Below are 18,829 nucleotides of genomic sequence, written 5' to 3' on the forward strand. Positions count from 1 at the left end.
ATACACTGGAAAAAAACACATTGGATCTAGAGTCCAGACTCTTAAAAACATTGACGAGAAAAAATACTCTTGATTCAATCGGATTTTTGCTTAGATCAAGAACCAAGCCTCGTAATTTGAGCGGATCTCCTTTTGACTTAAGCTTAAATCTGATTGAATCAAGAGTATTTTTTCCTGTCAATGTTATCAAGAAGTCTGGACTCTAGATCCAATGTGTTTTTTTTCCAGTGTGTTCCCGTCTTGAAAGTTTGTGTAAGAAATGGTAAAAAGAATGAAAAATCTGAATCATAACTATTACTACAGAAGCTTTTGATGCTTTTTAATTGACATTCATCAAATGACGTGTAAAATTATGATTATCAAAATGGAAAAGCAAATCTTTTCGTCCGTTTGTAGACTGGCTGTCAATCCATTTCACTGACATCCAGCTGAATTTTGATTTTTGAACTCATTGTTAAGAGCTTTATTTTTTCTGTACAAAACTTTGTGTGATGTGTAATCGTTGTTGCTTTCTCTAAAGTAAATCTCATGAATATTCCCTTGAAGAAAATTTTAATTAAGTTCCTTTACGGCGATGAATATGAATGAAATAGGCAAAAATGTTGAGTAATTGAGATACCTAATCTTTGCTTTTCACCAAAATTTTTGAGGAAATAGGTATTCCTTCTCAGTTTTTTGGACTTCGTCAGTCGTGCTTTAAACTATAAAAAAACATGTGAAACCTATTAGAAATCATTTTGTGTCTTTTTTTTCACGTTTCTGATGATACCTGAGGTCCGATTTAACTGGCTCTCATTTTATTTTACTCTTGAATAGACACTTTTCCCTTAGATCCCTCATGGATGTACCCTTAGGAGTAGAGACGCAGCAGATTAGCTATGTGACGTCTTTCTTCTTGTCTTCAATTTATCTTTGAGATCTAGATTTGTTTACATTGAATTGAGTTACGAGGTTGGACAAGTGGAGTTAAGTGCCATTCTTGCCGCATCATACGTATTAGGTCGGAAAAACTAAGGATCGCACGAATGAAGATGAGCACTTTGGCAACGTTGGCCAAAAGCGCAGAGGCACGAGCCAGACTCGTGTCTTGTGGTCGGCCACAATGCACGCGGTATCCCGCAATCAGTGCAGCTTTCCAGTGATGCCAACATCCCCTTGTGTTATCATGTTGTACTTTCAGAGAGTTACGTTCGGTTAGTAATTAATTGATAACGAGTTGCCGTCCTTGTTCACCGTTAACTATTGGGATTAAATGTCAGAGTGTGTTTTGTGTTTTGCAAAACTTACTTAGAAAACGGTCAAAGCAATAATTGCGAACACCGTCAAAATATATTGTCGATATAAAGATTTTGACAGCACTCATGGCATTTTAAACGTTTCACCCTCTGGAGGCGCAGTAATTCTTCTAACATATTTAAGCATGGCAGGGTCTCAGTTACCAAAACCAAAACTGTAATTTAAAATTTATTTTTCTTCTGAAAGTGTCAGTTTAAAAAAAACTAATTAAATATCAATTTTACACAAATTGAACGCGAAATGCCGTCCCTTTTTGCCTGACTCCTTGCTCTTTTTCAATCCCTTGCTACTTTACAATCCCTTGCTATTTTTCAATCCCTTGCTATTCTTCAGTCCCTTGCTCTTCTTCAATCCCTTGCTCATCTTGTAGTGGCACAACATTGCACCAAACGCGCGCTGTTACGAGGGCCAAGTCAGAGCGCCTTCATTTTTGTGTGTATGCAACTCAGACAGCTCCTGGACACGAATAGTTGCATCAAGGCGTTACCGTAAACTTCACGGGATAAATTGGATTCTGTTCCCACGGACCGAGGTACGTGGTTTTGCACTTTGACCATCGATATGATCCTTACAAGTCTTGGAAATGCGCCTTCAAAATACGAAACTTTGAACATATTTGTCTTTCATTTTAATTCTGTTAAAAAAAAAAAAAAAAAAAAAAAAAAAAAAAAAAAAAAAAAAAAAAAAAAAAAAATTTGTGAAAGACCCGAAGATTTAGTGGAATCTCTCCTCCACAAAATTGCAAGAATTAAAAATCACTAAACAGACTCCTATTTTTATCCGATTTATAGAGATTATTACCCACGAGGACTGAAAAATCGACATTTTAATTAATAAATCTTGCAACGTGCCCTGTCTGGCGTTGACGTGCAACGTGACGCGGTTCTGTGTCCGCGGCGGGCGAGGAGCTCTCATTATTTCAATCAAAATAGAAAGCAAAATTAGAGCATCTGGCTGGTGTGGGAGTCAATCGGTTTCAATTCTGGTCCTTGGTGTCCCAACTACCTCCCGAGTTCAGGATCTAAATTAAAATCCTCCTCAACTGAAACGTATTGGAGATGCTCGACGCTTCGTAAAAATACAACAGACGGTTTTAAGGATAATTGCAAAAATTCACCTTCAGAGAGTGAGCCATTTTTAGGTGCGGTATCTCCATCCCCATGGAAAATCTCATTTACTTCTCAGAGGAATCCCATATCCCGTGCGCGTCACTCTTTTGCTGATATACTTTACGAGATCTACAGAGGTGATATTCGTGGTGAATATTCATGACGACCCTGGTAAAAATTGACAGTAGAATCTGCATTCCAAAATATCATAGACCTACAGCCGGCTGTAAGATTTCCAATAGCTTCTATAGCCGGCTACACAATTTCTTATAGCCTTTTATAGCCGATGGAGATTAAGCAACAGCCAGGCAGAAAGTGTATGCTAAAGCGTTACTAATTGGACTGAGTTAAGCAGAAAGGAACCAACCCACATTTTGGAAAAAATTGAGTTATGAGTGGTTTTGAACTCAACCACTGCTCTACTATCTATCGCCAAAAATTCAAAGTTTTTGTTGGAGCAAATTTTGCAGAAATTGAACTTGAAGTTTATCTTTTACATTGAGTCTTATCCGGGAGCCAAACTTTAAACCTCTTTTTCTCGGTTCGATCCCGATGTGGCTTGGTTCCTTCCTGTTTAACTCCGTCCAATTACGGATGCTAGGACTAAGTGAGTTTTTGGAATACTGCTCTCTTTTTGGGCCGTAGTATCTTGATTTATTTTGCGAGGAAAGCTCCGTACTTTTGATGGATGCCAGCCATTACTAATATATTAGAGCGCCTTCAGTTTCGTATGCTACTGTGCAATACCTCTGGTGTGAGATAGTTGCTTCAAGCGCCGTGGCACGCTGCGGCGCGGCAGGTGGACAGCCAGCGCGAAACGCGCATCGGCGCCTACAAACCTAACAGGGATACTTCACGCGTTGCGCAATGCGTGAAGTATCCCTGTTAGGTTTGTAGGCGCCAGTGCGTCGCCGCTCCGCTTTGTGTTGGGCTCTAATGTTTAATCTGGGTGAGTCAGCGTTATTCAACTCATGATTTTGAAAGGTTTGCACATCCTGTATGGATTATTCTCATTTTAATTGATAAAAAAAAAAAATATGTATTAAAGGAAAATATAATGTGTGTTTTATCAATATTAAGGTGGTTCCGTATCAAACTTAATGATTTCCTAAGCACACGAATTTCTACACAATTTCTTATAGCCTTTTATAATCGATGGCGAAAAAGCAACAGCCAGGCGATAAATGTAAAGCCCGGCAATGGGAACTATAGCCCGGCTGCATAATTTTTTATCGCTTCGTATAGCCGGCCGTATGATTTTCTCCGCATTCTACAGCCAGCTATATGATTTTCTGTAGCCTTCTTTAGCCGGCTATAAGAATTCCTATGGTATTTTGAAACGCAGTTCTTATCGCCAATTTTTACCAGGGGAGGGGGTTACATTTTTATCATCTTCCATACTTTTGTGGTTGCACAATGCACAACAGACACAGATACACATATGTTTTGTGCCGATCATTTACGTACACATATAGCACATATCTTTTATACAAAAATTAAATCTATAACGTTAGCGTGCAATGCATTGTTTCGCAAAGTAAGTCCCCAGAAGAAACATCAAAAAATAAAATATTTTGAATGGATCTGATGATATACATGGGAATTCAAATTAATGAATGGCATTTTGATTCTTTCTTTTTATTTCCATTTATATCATTCATTCATTCAAAATAATTTCCTTCTTGCCGACTCTGCTGCACCTTACTGACCTTACTTAAATTCCAGCAAGGCGCTGGCACAAAGCTCGGTTCGCACTGTTGTGCGGGGAAAACGAGGCCAAAAAATGTTTTAAAAAAAGTCAATTAGAGTCAGAGTTTTGAACAGAATGTTGGTTTACGCTCTTATTTAGGTCGCTTTACAACTTATCCTCTGTTTTGTCTAAATATCCTTATGGTACAACTTTGTTAAAAGGTAGTTTGTGCACAAATTATATTTGCGGCATAATTATGCACTTCAGTCACGCACCAGAAATATCTCGCAAGATTATGGGATAGGAATTTTTGAATTCACGCTTAGTTCTAAAAATAGCATCCTCCATGCTTCGATATTCTGTGTGCGATCGAGCTTTGGCATCTTTTTTTAACGAGAACCGAAACTCGTAGGCTGAAAATTATTCACCAATTTGTGTCGACGAAATTAATGCACTGTCAAAAAATTATTGACATATTGTCTCATTCAGACATTCTATCCTGGCATTATCAATGGTGGAGGAAAGGCTGGAGGAACACAGGATCTCGACCGCGAAATTAACGGTCACTTTTGGCCTTGATCGAGTTATGATCAGCCGTCAACTTTTTTGATGACTCACGAAGACTAATCTGCACAAAAACTTGAAAATTTAGGTAAAACCGTAACAAGCTCTGACCACATTTTTATGTAGTCTTTAGTATACCCTCTCGCCAAATCTACCGAAAAAGTAAATTTTTTGACATTAAGGTGCTTATATCACGATCAAAATACGAACGGAATGAGGCATAATTGATAAAAGTAACGGCCCTTGAATTATTTAAAGGTACATCGCAAGAAATCTCGTAGAAATGTTTCCTGTCAATGATTCAATTTTTTAATCTGCAGGGCAGGTTTTCGAGTTGTAATTTAATTTGACTTCATTAAAAAAGAAAAAAGAATTCTAAGAAATTTTGTTCGTAAAAATATATCGACGGTGAAAGTACCAAACCACGTACCTCGGTTTGCGACGTCGCAGACTTCCTGTCATACTTTATTTTTTAAATAGAAAACTACTCAATGTCAATTCGTGAAAACTTCCGTGATTTTTCCTCTTTGTACGGAGAAAAATCTGTGAAAATTGTAAGGAATGATATTGATTTGACCTCCTTCAAAAAAATAAAATGTGAGTGGAGATTTTTAAACACCGCAAACGAGATACGTGGTCTGGTAGTTTCACCGTCGATATGAGGCGTCTACAACCAAAAGAGGCTATCTTCATTGCCCTGTCTAAATATTGTGCAATCACATCAATTTGCTGTGAGGAACAATCAAAACGTCTAGCTGTTTTTAAAATTTTCCAAATTTTCTCGCTTGATAACAGAAAACTCTCGAGCAAACATGGAAATTTAGGCTTTCTCGTTCTTTGACTAATAAAATCATAGCGATCGCACAATTTTTAGACACTGCCACTTTTGGTTCTAGACGTCTCGTGTGCACACAAAAGATATACTCCTTCAACTTAAAAAAAGTCTAGAAATACGAATTGTATATTAAGACAACAACTGCAGTATTAAATACTGCTAGTTAGAATAATAAGTATCGTATTAGAATACTTATTATACGTTCTTTACTTTTAAAACTTTAACTAAATATTAAAAATAGTCAATAGATACCTTAGGTTAATTAGGTAGTAGTGACATTTATTGTATTGGTTAATATCAATAAAATTTATAAAAAAAAAAAAAAAAAAAAAAAATTACGAATTGCAGGGTAAAGCATTATTATTGAATTGACACGCATTTTAAACTAAACGATTGTATTAGCTTTAAAAGTTCCCGAAGCTTACAGTTTTAGAAACTTTTTTACAATTTTTAGCTGACAATTTTACTGCGCATCCTTGATATTCGGTTAGAATCCAAATCCTGAAAGAATGTACCTATCTACGAATCATTGTTTACATATCTACTTCTACTTGTGTCATCTCTGTACCATCATGACCATCATGAGTCATCTCGATAGCTATGTAGCTTCAATTTTATGTACTCTTTGACATTTTGCACAAGATTAAGACATTCGTTTGGCCTTTATTGTCTTCATCTCTTTTTAATTTTTATCCTCTCACAACTGCATCGCCTCGACCTTAAATTTCGGCTCAGTCTAATTTTGCTGAGAGAGATCCAGCAACCCGACTCCAAAGCCAAACAAACCATTACAAAAGACAAGTTGCATTGCGAAAGGTATTCCATGTTGCTAAATTTACTCGTATCGAAAACAAGTTTTAATAATTATAAATCAAACCTTTAAAATTTTAAATTGTCCCCAGCAAAAGAACCTTATTTTTCGCGGGAGAATTTTGCAAGGTCGAGGTTGGAGGATCTTCGTCGAGATGGATTTAGAAATCGATATCTAAGTTTCAAAAATTATTCTTTGATGAAGTTAATAAATCACGGGCGATTTGGTTCAACCAGTAGGAAGTAACGTAGTATAATAATTTAATAATTTAAGATCCTAGGCATAGCCAATTAGAACTTGGCAAAGCTGCTTCTTCACAAAAATGCGTTTTTTTAAGAGAATAACTGTAATGATTTTGATTCCGATCCGGTTAGACAATACTTAAGCGTTTTTAGGGTCAAAGTTTTAGTGGAACACTCCTCTATGCAATGATACCAGTCATTCAATTTTGAATTTTGCGGCAGTTAGGCCCCTTTTCTCATGAGATAATTATGTATTTGATTTAATTCGAGCAATAATTCACGAATCCACAACAGTGGCTAGATGCAATTTTTGATAACGTGCAAGGGTGTTATGACAATCAGGATTGCCATACGTGATAAAAAAAATTTCATATTTTACGCTCATTATAATCCAATACGGCGACGGAGTCTGCAATCTTGCATGCCGGCCTGATTGGGACCAAGTTCGTTTAATGATGGGTTTTGAGCGTCTGACGATGGCGGTGGCTAAATTGCAACTCGGATCCGCAGACAGGTTCTTTGGCTCTTGACCTTTTGCGGGATTTTTGGATGATGCAAACCTTCAATTATAGTATATCGACGGTGAAACTACCAAACCACGTATCTCGGTTTGCGACGTCGCAGACTTCCTGTCATACTTTCTTTTTTAAATGAAAAGCTACTTAACGTCCAGTCTTGAAAATGTCTGTGATTTTTCCTCTTCGTGCGGAGAAAATTCTGTGAAAATTTCAAGGAATGATATTGATTTGGTCTACTTCAAAAAAATAAAATGCGAGCGTAGATTTTTAAACACCGCAAACGAGATACGTGGTTTGGTAGTTTCACCGTCGATATATCCTCGACAGGCTAATTTGTTACTCATTCGATACAAACTATATAAAATATGGAAAGTTATGGTTAAAATTATTTAATTCTTATCAAAAATAAAATGCAGTAATATTGCTGAGGCATTGAAGATGACCGCCAGATACCATCATTACACTTCATCTTTGCATGATAACGTGTTCAAAGTAAGAAACAAATTGCATTCAATGGGGCATTAATTCCGGCCTTATTAAAGACCTGCCCTTTGACAGACTTAAATCTATCGCCGGTGACTTTAACGCTAAAGTAGAAATACAATCGAGCAACAAAAAAGAAATATCAGGCTTGTGTTCTGTTTTGATACCTACTGAAACTAGTCTGAGGTACCCTCTTGCCGCGTTTAATTTAACGCCGGACTGTACCTCACGGAGGAAGAATATTTCAGTGACTTTAACGCTGGAGCAGAAATATAGGCGGGCAACAAGAAAACAATATCAAGCTTGTGCTCTGCTTCGCGTAAGAAATCTTTCATATATCTAAATGTAAGGATTTACATCTATTGATTATGTTGTTCAACTGACCTTTAAATTAGGATATCTTCCAGTGCTAAAAATGCAGCGTAAATAAATAAAAATGTAATAATTTAAAACAATTGAAATAATAATTAAATTGATTATTTAATTATTAATAACTTAATTTTTTTTCTTTTCTCTTTTTTGCGTTTTTTAATGTTGAGACCAAAATTATTTTTCGGGTAATAATTGAGTTAAAATGGTATTCTTTAATTTATATTCCCTCGATAAATTTTGAAAATACTCTCAAAAATGATCAACGGGAGTGAGCGATTTTAAATTATTTACAATGAAAAGTCAGCAATGAGCCTGTTATAAATATTCAAAAGTGCATGAAGCAGAAAAATGCGCGACTCGTGATATTCGTACTTACGGCCGTTCAAGTTAGACCGCACTCTTACTTCAATCAAAAGCTTGTCATGAGAACTGTTATACATATTTTTGAATAAATTGATTTTAAAATGTAGCACTCGATTATTGTTTCAAGTTACCGAAAATACCCCTAAAAATTGAAAGAATGTCCAGATCGAACTTATTACTTTGATTAAGATTGTAAAGTGCCAATTGTCATTTTAAATCATTGACAATTTCAAAATCTCAATAAGATTCCGACGTTATTTTTCAGAATTTCGAATGCGGCTTCTTGTAAATGTTGAAAAACAATTGATTTCGAAACCATCTTCAGAGACTGAAATGTGCATTAAGGTATCAAGAAGAGCACTGTCAATTAAAATTTATTTAAAAAAGTAATGTATTGTCAGATCTGGTAACAGTTTTCCCTAATTTTTTAAAATATAATTTTTTATTCTATGATTGTGACTTGTAACTGCCGCCGTGACTCAGATTTTCACTGTACATACGGAGGAAAAGCTATGTCTGATGTGACATATTTTTCCTGTCGTATTGTTGATATTTTTAAGACATATTTATATTGCGAAATCTGCCCATAAATGCATCAGCTTTTACATGATTTGATCCGTCAAAAATTCCCCGTTCGGATTAAAAGGCAATTTGTATTCAGATCAGGAGAATAATTTGACACCTCCGTACCTCCATCATAAACCACCGACAAGAAAGCTCCCCACACATCTATCTACTTGCTCTCCCCTTCCCCTCTTTACACTCCTCCCTCGACATAAAATCCACCAAACTGCCATGTTTAGGAAGAACGCCGTATGAGCACTTAAATACTGTCAAATTACATCTTATAAAATATCTATTTTCGAAGAAAGTTATGAATATTTTTCCTTGAAATTTTCGGTGGCGACTGATCAAATTACGAACAAAATGCTTCAAAAAATTGAGAGAGAAATATTCCCAAATTTCTCTAAAAATCCGAGATTTTTTAAAGACAATTTGGCAACGTCTGAGGGCTCATACGGCGTTTTTCCATACAGCACGATAGTAAAGGCCTCTGCTTTTCTGAATGGACATGGTTTTTCCGCTGCGTAGTTACGGTCAGCCATAACTATCAAAACATTTTTCTAATTTATTGCCGCCTTTCAGGCTGTCTGAGATCATCTTTCATGATTGAAGTCGTGCCGGCGAAACTTTATTATAACCTTTTGAGGATCCTCGGAAAATAAAACGATTTTCTCAAATTTTTCTCTTGAATATTTAATCAACTGTCTGTCAGGTCAATATCCTCCTTTTTTAACAATGTTGCCGAATAATTATATATGAATGAACTATATCGTATTTTTTTCTTTTAAAAAGAGGCATCTTCAGTGAGAGGCTTCCCTGATCCGGCATCCGACCAGACCTCATGGAAATTTGCCGGACGTCTATGGCCTTTGAGATTAATTGATATAATCGCGGCAAAATTAGATTAATAATTTCAAAATGCAGATTACCGAAATTAGTTTATGAGCTAATTTATGAATAAAAATTAAGTAGATGCTTACACCGCATGCGTAAAAGAAGATTTAGACAAGTATGAACTTTGAGGGTGGTGAAATTACAAATTTGGGTGAAAAGCCACAAAATTTTAATTAATTATTGTAACCATAGGATTCAAAACCTCGAGTTAGGTTGGCAAAAATTAGCTCTTTAATGTAAGATCAGTGTTTCGAAAATGTTACCCTTTATATTAGCGGTTTGTAACAAGACTTTCTGATTGATTAACTAGGTCAAGATTTCAATTCTCGGTGAACTAAAGTCGGAAAGCTGAAATACGCAAATTTTCGACGAATTTACTTACGGCTTTTTTTTTAAAAAAAAATGTAAGCTTTTTAAGCTCTTTCTACGTTTTGAACTTTGTGGCAGCAGTATATAGAGCAAACCTAATTTCAGGCCGCGAGCGATTAAAATGACTAACACATCAAGATATAATCAGCAGGTGCGACCAAAAGTAAATCAAGAAAATCCTACAGCAGATAAATTTTAGCGAGTATGCGTAGGAAGGCCCGCAATATATACGCGCGCGTAAATTGTATAGATATGAGCTGACGGGCGAGTGGATTACGGGTCTGGAGGCGAGGGGAATTAGTTCGCCGGAGAGAAGAAGGAAAAGAAGAAGAAGAAGAAACCAGACACTTGATGATATCGCTGGCATTCAAAGAATTTACGGCGCATTGCGTCATTTGTAGAGCTCGATCTCAAAATAAGGTTAAGCGAAATCAAAAGTGGTTGCATACCTCTCGGGCGGCTCAATCTGAGAATGGGGTTAAACAAAATCGAAAGTAGTTGCATATTCTCTAGGGCGATTCTACCTTAAAATAAAGCGCTTATCTCGGAACCCTGGTAAACATTCGCAGAAGGATCTGTGTTCTAAAATACTAAAGACCTAACATGTCCTATAGCTTCTACAGCCGGCTATACAGTTCCTTATAGCCTTTTATAGCCGATGACGATAAAATTACAGCCAGGCGATAAGCTGCATAGCCCGGCGACAGGAACTGTAGCCCGGCTATATGCTTTTCTTCGCTTTCAACAGCCAGCAACATGATTTTCTATCGCCTTCTTTGGCGGCTATACGAGACCCTATGGTATTTTGAAACGCACCTCCTATTGCCAATTTTTAAGAGGGGAAGGTGCCAACTGAGGGGCTTGGAGGGCAAGGCGCATAAGTGCTGTTTTTTTTAAAAAAAAATTAAAATGTTAATGATTTCGAGTAAAACGAGTCCTAATGCTTATTCTATGGAAAATTTGCCCTCGGATTTTCAATTTTTTAGCATCGAAAAGTCAGTTTTGACTTTCTTTCCGCCTTAAGGATCCATGTAATTTCAAAAATTGTCTAGAAAGTTCAAAAACTGCACTTATACGCTTTATCATCCAAACTTTTCAACTCTGAAGACATTATTTTGCAGGAGACAAGGAAAACCTGTCGGAAGGCAGATAAAGATTACTTTTCCGTAAAAAATTCAATTTTCGAAAAATTCGACTTTGCTTTTTTCAAAGTATGCGCTAAAAATAAGGATAGAAAAAATTAAACATCTCACGCAGCTCAATCCAAGAATATAGGGTTAAACGCGATCAAAAGTGGTTGCAGACGTCTCAAGCAAACTTGATTGAAAAACTCTTGTCTACCTCTCGAAATATTTAATCTGAAATTGTGAAGAAAGAAACTCAAAAAAGGGATGCCTACCTCTCAGGAGATGCGACGAACGCCCGTCAGAAATCCTGTGGTGCACACTGATTATGGTTGATTCCGGTCGATTCAAGCACTTATCTATTCGAATTACCACAAATCACTACTCTGCGGTTTGGAAAGAGGGAGTTTGGGGTTACGGAACGTCAAAAGGGTTGTTTAAGGTTTTACAGAAAATACGGTTCAGATGGAAAACTAAAATCAAGGCAGGAACCTACACTATCAGAACTGAACCGGTTTTCTTGTAAGTATAACCTTACGCTCTCAGTGAAGTTTCTTGTCGAAGAATTAGTATTCAAACAGCAATTTTTTAAAGTAACTTCTAATTTTTGCCCATTAACAATTTTTTTAAACATAAACAATCTTCCAGGATAAAGTATCATGACGATTTAATGTCGCCCCAGTGATCCTCAATAATTCAGAGGAAGGAAAACATCCGGCATAATGTGCAACGAATTGAGGTGCATATTTTCGGCTCACTTTCGGGCTGCTGCGTCCAAGGAATCTGCGTTTGGATGACCTGAAAATTCCTGGCCTTGTTTGGTGAATGTTTACCAACTTATTATAGTCCAAGATCAGTAGGTAGCTTTCGAGCGAAAAATTATCTACATTCTACATCTTGATGATCGATTGACGAAAACACGTACGATGAATCGCTTATTCACATGACCACCTCGGCGTGAAATATTCATGGCGTTGTTGAATTTTTTCAATAAACCGTTTTATTTCACAAAATTCCGATTTCATAAATGGGCATGAGCCCCTCATGTTAAGATCCTAATTGAGAACCTTTAAAAATAAAGGTAAATTGGGGTCAACTTTTAAAGGAAACTCTTCTTCCTGTATTCAATTTTACCGAGTTTTTTGCAGTCTTACATTCTCATTATCTGTATATCAGCCCTTCTTTCGGTTTGTTTACTCATAAAATAAACTGAATTTCGCAGGCACGGTGATCTTTTTCGCACATTTTTTTGCACGCACGTATATTTCAAACTTAGGAGAGTGAAAAACAACACGATTATCACGAGATTATCACGATTACCACTTAAAAGGCATCACCGTTTGTGTACTTGAACATGTATCAAGTCAAAACAGTATTGCTACTGAAATGCATCCAAGATTGATTTTATCACGAGTCGATCGGAAAAAATAAAATAGCATTTGATTCCAATTCCACGGATAACCAGAAAATTGAACAATTAAAATGTCCTACATTCACAAAAATTAGATAAAGAAGTCACAAATGAAGAATCCACTGAGAGCGTAAGGAGTCTTGACAATACATATAGAATTTAAAAAAAAAAAAAAAAACTGAATTTTTTTGTGGTCCGAGTTTAATTGGGGTCACTTCAAAATCATAGATCAGGTTTAAAACCACTTTAACATTTGCAAAATCAACACACCAGTAATTAACTCCTTCGACAGCAGAAATCCAAAAATTAAGCGCACCATTTACCCTGAAAATGTTTGAGGTTCAGATGATGTAATTGAGTCAATGGCAATTTAAAAAATTACTTAGCAAAAAAATGTGCGTTAAAGGTCCCTTGAAATGAGGTAAATCAGGAGTTTTCTATAATATAGTTATTTTTAATGATAAGACATATGAAGAGGGAGGGAGGAAATTTTTCGGGGATTCAAAACGCTGATTTTTTTTAAAAAAAATTTTAGGGGTTGTTCTTATTTGATCGAATGAGTGTCACGCAACAAACTGCGTAACACTAAATGGGGATGATTTTGCTCTTGTAAAAGATTTAAACTAGATCTTGATTTCAAAAAGGGTTTTTTTTGAGGGTTTGAGGATCAGAAGGTTTAAAAAAAATTGTAGGATATCAAATCGTGGGCAAAACACTTTGCACAAATCCGGCACTGGTGGGAAAATCAACGCGTGAAAAGCCGCGGAAAACTGCGAATTGCGAAAAGCATGCGACGAACCTTGAAAAAGACACAAGGAGTCCACGGGTGTCGCGATGAGAGTGAAAGTGGCGCACAAGGTGCGGGATATTATATGTGACTTGGACTTGGGGAACGACCAACCGCCGCACAGTGGATCGAGTCAATAGGAGAGCTCGAGACAAAATCTCGTAACTTTAAACGCTTATAACTCCGTTTATACAAAACTTTAAGGTTTTAAAAGTGCTCCATCGGTTTTCTCGTGAAATTTTCTTCTGAATGCACCCCTTAAAATGTAAAATGTGACGAATATAAACATCACAATTTGCAGTTTTATTCAAAAATTTCATGTGCGACCTCTCTAATCGACTCGATCCACTGTGCGCCCGGCCAAGCACCAAGCCAACGCACTCGGCTGGACCAACGGAAACGACCTTGCAAACCTCCCGCAAGCTTGAAAGTTGGCAACACTGTTTTTTCCTCCATTTAAATGTATGTAAAACAATCGATTCTTGGTGGGGCAGCTTGCCTCATTTAAGATCGATATTTTCAATGGATTTAAATGGAGGAAAAACAGTGTTGGCAACTTTCAAGAATCGCCAGTGCCTGCAAGGCGGCCTCACGCGCCATTGACAATATCAACGGTGGAACTCTCAAACCACGTATCTCGTTTGCAGTGTTTAAAATCTTCCCTTTCTGTTTTATTTTTTTTCAAATGAGAGCGAATCGACATCATTCTTTGAAATTTTCCCTGTTTTTGCTTTGCACAGAGAAGAAAAATCATGGGAGTTTTTAGGGATTGACATTGCGTGGTTTTACCTTTAAAAAATAAAGTATGACATGAAGTCTGGGTCGTCACAAACAGAGATACGCGGTTTGGGAGTTCCATCATCGATATTCGTTGTCGTCCCTTGGACAGCTCCTCCCCTTATACTGCCGTGCTAAAGAAGAACGCCGTATGAACATTCGAGAGTTGCCAAAAATCCACCGATTAAATGTTTATTGTTACGGAAAATTATCAACATTTTTCCTTGATATTTTCAGATGTTCTAGATAAAATTACGACAAAAATTACTTGAGAAATTGGAGGAGAAATATTCACAAATTTTCTTGAAAATTAGTGATTTATCAAAGGAAATTTGGCAATGCCAGAAGGTTCATACGGCGTTCTTCCTTAGCACGGCAGTATAGGAGACAGATTAGGTTTTATGAAATCCTTCATCAATTTCTAATTGTTGCATTTTTGAAAAGTAAAAGTTGCAATTTAGGGATCGCTCCAGGAGGGTCAAGGAGAACTTTACGCCTCTTTTTGTACGGTTCAAAGAATGGGGGGGGGGGGGGGGCTACGTCCAAAAACTTTTTGATGGGGGAGGGGGGGTAGGAAATTCGAAATTTGCGGTGTTTGGAACTCTCCGCTCCTATTTTATTTGTTTTAAGGTGAACAATTCAACATCATTCCTTGAAGTTTTTGCAGGATTTTCTTCACCCGGAGAAGAAAAATCATGGCAGTTTTTAAAAATTTAAGTTGAGTGGTTTTCCTTTTAAAAATGAAGTATGAGAGGAAGTTTGCCGCGCCGCGAACCGAGATATGTGGTTACGGACTTTAGCCGTCAATATAGTCTTCATGAATGGATCCTTTTAGAAATTTTGTTCGGTTTAATCCCAAAAAATTCAAATATGCGTCGAATTTTTTTTTATTTTTTTTATAACATTATTCGGTGATACTTGTGATGATAGTCATACAATTTCTCATGGAAACAATACCTAATCAGTGTCTACCACGAGATACGGAGTGACTCTGGTTTCTTTTATTACACATGTAGCATGTCCTCAGAGTATTAGAAAATGGCTACTTTTGGTAATCCATCGGCTATAAATACTTCATATCGGTATCAATCTTATCTTGCCCAAACCAACTTACACGAGGGTCTTTAACCAGAAACAGCTTACACGTCATTGCTACCTCACGAACATGGAGTGTTCTTGCGCAGACTGCCGTGCTAAGGAAAAACGCCATATGAGCCTTCAGACGTTGCCAAGTTTCCTTCAACAAAAACCGAATTTACTGAGTAAATTGTGAATATTTTTTTCTAAAATTTTCAGACTATTTTGTACGCAACTTAATCTGAAATATCCAAAAACTTCGGAGAAAATGTGCATGAATGTCGTCAAAAGTACATATTTTATCAAGAGAAATTTGGCAACTCTCGAATGTTCGTACGGCGTTCTTCCTTATAGCACCACAGATCGGGCGGTTAAAAGCGCACAATCGTCAAATCGTTGCGCAAACGAATGAGTCAAAAACCCATAAAACCATTTGTATCATTCATAACTACTATAAATTTACAGCTTTTTACGCAGTTGCCGGTTATGGCAAAAGGCTGAATCCATCTTCCGATAACTGGAGTGATCAGCGGAATTCTCTTCGGATTTCGCAACACCGCGGCTTTCGATTACTGCCCGTGACTGTCGAACGCTAGTCCTGACTCAAGGACTCGCAAAAGGTCACCGATGGTTCATGCTAGACGCTTTGCTTAAAGGCCCATTTCTTTTGACCAAACGAGCGACATGAATTTCGATCCAAATCTGTCAAATAAGTCTTAACTCAAATCGGCCGCCGACAAAACATTTAGGTGGTTGGGTGTGTTTTAGGCCGTATATGCAGATGAGTTGAAACTGAGCAACTCTAAACTAATAGTACTATGCATGAGATAAAAAAAGAGGAAAAAACTGAGAGACCATATGTTAGTATACTGCCGTGCTAAGGAAGAACGCCGTATGAACCTTAATGCGTTGCCAAATTTCTCCTGGCAAATCACTAATTTTCAGGAAAATTTTTGAATACTTCCCCACCAATTTCTCAGATAATTTTGTTTGTAATTTGATCTGAAATTTCTGAAAATTTCAAGGAAAAATATTCATAAATTTCCTCAAAAATAAACATTTTATCGAAGGGAATTTGGCAAGTTATCGAATGTTCATACGGCGTTCTTCCTTAGCACGGCAGTATAATGCTTACTTTTCTAACTGAAAGCTACACGTTCGGAACTGGCATTTGTTTAATTTCTAACGCAGTGCTGTATTTAAACGCTGCATCCTATAATATTAAAAAGAATCTTAGTTAGAAGTCGAAGTAAATGCGTATAATTTTATTCCTGCTTAGCTCTGACAATGAAATATGTTTTAAGCAATGTACGTAAGCATAATTATGATAATAATTACCTAAGAAGTTATAAAAAAGTTGCCTGTCCGTATTCTGGAAACTTCAACGCAGGGTAAAAAGGTAGAGCACAGTGCCAAATGCAATATTTACCAATGGTATTTCCTCACAAACAATGGAAAAAGTTATTCTACGTGGATGGTGATCTTAAATGATTCATTTAATCAAAAATACCAGTGAACATACATTTCTCCTTGGAAACGTCTCCTCCCTCACATCTACTTCCGCACCACATTTGTGTGCCCTCAAACTTGCTCTGAAAAGCCAAAATGCGTGATACAACTATTTCAGCTCCGATGTTGCTCAAATTGCATATAACCACCGAATCGAAGAAAATCAAAGTCTTCCAGCAATTAGTCGATTCCCTCACAAAACACGTACCTAAATTTCGATGATGCCGAATTTCCTCGCACAAATTGCATTTTTATCGGGAGAATCTGGGGCATTGCTAATTGAAAATTTCTCGCATTTCTCTACTGATCTGTAAAGATACATTCTTGTCAAAAATAAAATTGTTTGATTGTTTGTTGTCAATTGTGCAATCATGGAATTCATTTACGTCCCTTCGTCCGGGAAATGAAGAATTTTGCACACGCGGACTTGAGAAAAATTCGTAAATCGTGTAATTATTTTTAGAAGACGTTGTATTATAGTTTGAAGAACTCAATAAGTGACTATCCATGAGGAGAAAGACTTTCATTCCCAGGGGAATGTGACCTTTGTCAAGCTAGGAACCAAATAAGCCCGATATTTGAATTGCACATCAAAGAATAACTTATGCGCAGATACTACCTGCATTTTATTCTAGTAGTTTTGACTTTTGAGCGAAAGAAAAATGATTTTGAGATTAGACAATTTTACTGAAGTCAACCTAACTACATCAGACGTCACCCATAGCCTCTTCTAATCGCATACCTTTTTAACAAAAACCTCAACGTAACGTACACAAAAAACACATAAGACATATTAAAACATTCCGGTTTGAAATTATGTGCGCATAAATTCCTCACGGTCCTAGGCTACAAAGTTCAAGTTGTGTATGTTGCTCAGAATTCTGTTGAAAAAAGAAAACATGGGAGGAAATTAGGCATCGAGAAATAGTTACCTTCCGGCCAAAGTATCACAACGACGATATGCGACGTTAAAAAATTTTCACCGCCATTTTCTTTTTTTAAAAGAGAAATTGTTAGTTGAATCTGTTTGAGGATTTCACTAAATTTTATTGGAAGCACGAGGAAAATTCGAGGAAATTTTCGCGAAAATGTTTAAATGTCGCATGGCGCTTGTGGCACTTTGGCCGAAGGTGACAAAATGACGTTAGGCTGATTCTGAATTGATTCATCGAGAGAATGTTGCTGCTGTTGAAAAAATATCAAAATATTTTTCAAACATATTCTTGCTCCGTAATAATATCGGCAGTCGGTGTCATTCAGTTGGCAACGCAGTCGCAGTGTTGATTGCGACAAAATCAGACAGAGTTTGATTGACGCTGCGCGGACTTAGTTGCACTTGGAAAGGCAAAGGCCTTATGGAGAAGGAGCTACGTATTAGCAAAGCGGGCCGCAATGCGCTTTGTCGTTTAATTTACGCACGAATTAGTGGTTAATAGAGCGGGTAATAGGGCACCTTTGCAACGCATTCGCAATGCTGCACTTCAAATCCCCAACTCCGAGTTACCACTCCCCTCCGTTATGCACCCATTAGCAACGCATGAAATTTGAGCGATTTCAGCTTCTCATCGTTATATTAGGGCCGAATTGAGCTGAAGGGACAAGGTTATATCCAGTGTTCGAAACTCACCTTTGAGTTTTAGGAGCCATGTGGCGCATCAAGCTCGATTTTTAGGCGCCGTTGAAGATTTTTTAGGGGAAAAATTGACTTTTTGCCTATATATTACGGCGCATTTAGTGAAAAGTTAGATGCAAGATGTTCTCGTAACAGAACTAGTAAGTAGCTGTAACTTGGGGAAGACAAAAGCACAAAGGATGAAATCGTGAGAATAGAAAAAGCTTTCACTTGTAGTGCTGAAAATTTTGAATAATCATCTGATATGAAAATTCAGATTTTTAGGGGGCAATTTTTAAGGGCCACGTTGGCGCAGAACCTTCATGTTTTAGGCGCCATAGTCGATTTTTTAGGCGCATTTGGCGCGTTGGCGCCTGTGAGTTTCGAACACTGGTTATATCGATGGCTAAGCCCCATGAGCT

At 37.2% G+C, this 18,829-nt stretch overlaps 1 protein-coding gene across 1 annotated transcript in view; it reads right to left on the bottom strand.

The window, feature by feature from the left end:
* Positions 1 to 13,475, bottom strand: part of LOC109040634 (uncharacterized) — a 117,732-nt gene extending 104,257 nt beyond the window's left edge. The window contains 2 exon segments of the mRNA XM_072303066.1: positions 11,510 to 11,620; positions 13,362 to 13,475. The gene's annotated coding sequence lies outside the window, so the exon portion shown is untranslated.
* Between the last annotated feature and the right edge of the window lie 5,354 nt (positions 13,476 to 18,829).

This window comes from Bemisia tabaci, chromosome 8 (assembly GCF_918797505.1).
Source record: "Bemisia tabaci chromosome 8, PGI_BMITA_v3".
NCBI lineage: Eukaryota > Metazoa > Arthropoda > Insecta > Hemiptera > Aleyrodidae > Bemisia > Bemisia tabaci.